This window comes from Gadus morhua, chromosome 7, assembly GCF_902167405.1.
Source record: "Gadus morhua chromosome 7, gadMor3.0, whole genome shotgun sequence".
Taxonomy (NCBI): Eukaryota; Metazoa; Chordata; class Actinopteri; order Gadiformes; family Gadidae; genus Gadus; species Gadus morhua.
The window spans coordinates 15060441-15062940 of NC_044054.1; positions in this window are offsets into that span (position 1 = coordinate 15060441).

The following is a 2500-nucleotide window of genomic DNA, read 5'->3' on the forward strand; positions in this document are numbered from 1 at the left end:
TCACTCCCTCTCTGCTCACTCCTCTCTCCTCACTCTCTCTCTCCTCACTCCCTCTCTCCTCACTCTCTCTCTCCTCACTCTCTCTCTCCTCACTCTCTCTCTCCTCACTCCCTCTCTCCTCACTCTCTCTCTGCTCACTCCTTCTCAGCTCACTCCCTCTCTCCTCACTCCCTCTGAGCTCACTTCCTCTTTGCTCACTCCCTTTCTATGTTTCTCCACCGTGGTGAAGAGTTGCATTCCACGCACCTTGTTTGACAGGCCATATGGGTTCAAGCTCCTGGGTCGGATTGACCCCGTCCAAGATGTACTACGGCTCATCAGAGACGGGTGTAGCCAACTCAAGGCAGATGTTCTCACACAGCAATTTATTCACTAATAGCTGATGGATGGTTATACCATTCGTAACAAATTACACTCATATAAAAGCTCTAAAATCGTACCAACTTCCCCTTAAATTGATCAGCAGAATACCATGCGTGCCTCTGGTAAGGCCTGTGATGGTGTTGTTCTCATTAGACACTATAGTCTTTAAGTTCATATGCATACAATATATACATTCACAAGCAAATCTGTAAGAATATGGGGAATTGTAAATATACTCTCTAAATATCTTACATTCGTGTTTCCATACTCTCAATAAAAAATTATGACCATATTTCATCATTGCAACACACGTATACAGGTATTTGAATATTTAAATTCATATGCCTCCAAATCGATGGTAAATATGGCACATAATAACATGTAACATGTAACTATTACCCCCCTCCACCCCCATACACCACACACACACACACACACACACACACACACACTCACACACACACACACACACACACACACACACACACACACACACACACACACACACACACACACACACACACACACACACACACACACACACACACACACACACACACACACACACACACACACACACACACACACATATCTTTGCCCCCAAGAATTCCCCATGTTCATAGTTTAAGCATTTACATCACAGTTTTAGTTGCCAAAGTGTCTTAATTCAGTATTTATGTCCTGGCGTCTGGCTTGTTTCTATGTATGGTCAGAGAGAACGAGTGCACTGCAGGTATGCACTGCTGGGCTGATCAGCCTGCTGCCAGACTGCTGACTGACAGACCAGCACTGCTCAAATATCCCCCCTTCCTCGCTCATTGTGCTCTCTCTCAGTTCTCTATCCCCCCCACCAACCCACACACACACACGCAAACACAAACACTCACACACGCACGCACGCACGCACGCACGCACGCACGCACGCACGCACACACACACACACACACACACACACACACACACACACACACACACAAACACACACACACACACAAAAACATTCCTCAATCTTTCATGATTAAATTCTCCTTTTGTGTCTCGCCTGTGATTCATGAATTTGGTATGTTGGCTGACAGAACAATCACACACACAGGCATGCGTGTGCTCACACACACACTCGCACACACACAGACACACACACACACACACACACACACACACACACACACACACACACACACACACACACACACATACACTTACACACAAACACAAAACCTGTGTGCATACACACAGAGACACACACCCCAGTTGTAATGATTTGTGTACTGTAGATAGTTTTAAGTTGATAGTGTTCGAATGTCAGTCTTTTCTTTTTCTATAAATAGTGTCTGAAAGAGGGATTGTATTTATTAAACCTCTATGGTTGAACAAAGTTGGACTTGACTGGATCCAAGTCCGAGATCGACTTTGAAAATATCCTTTGTCCTTTTAGATGACTTGTTAAGAAGGATCATAACCTTTAGACAACCTCCTCCCGCCAAAATGTCAGACAGCAACTGGAAACGAAGTCGGTCTGAAGGCCAAACAGAACCTATAAAAACACACTGAAATTTCAAGCGGCGAGTAATTCATCATTTATTCGATATGCTCACTATTGTTTTATTGTTGCCCGTTCCTCGAAACAAATAACATGTTCTCACAGCGGTTAAGAATAGAGAAAAGAGCGGGCCAATGAAAAGTCAGTGGTATCCTGATGCAGCCCATGCCTGATAGCGATGCAAACTTTCTCTATGTGTGTTACACTCGCACCCGGGTTGACACAAGTCTTGATGTGACTGTGTAGCATCAGCCTCCGCCGGACCTCAGCCCGGACCACCAGCCCATTCTGGGGCGGGACTGTTGACTGATGTGTGATAAGTCTCCACCACTCAGTGTAGCAGCCAGCCAGCCTCAGCCTGCCACACTAACGGTTCATAGAGAGGGTCTGAGGTACGGGCCCTCCCAAGGTTTCCCCCTGGGCTCCTGAGAGTTCCTCTTCAACCTGTTGAGAAATGGATTAGGCTAAATGGGGGCTGTCACATCCCATTTGAATGGTAACTTGTGAAGCCCTGGGGATTGATCTGCAACCCTCTGTACCTCAAAAGCCTCCCCCCCTCATAATGACCGGCGCTCTGGGGTCACAGCCCGCCGTCTC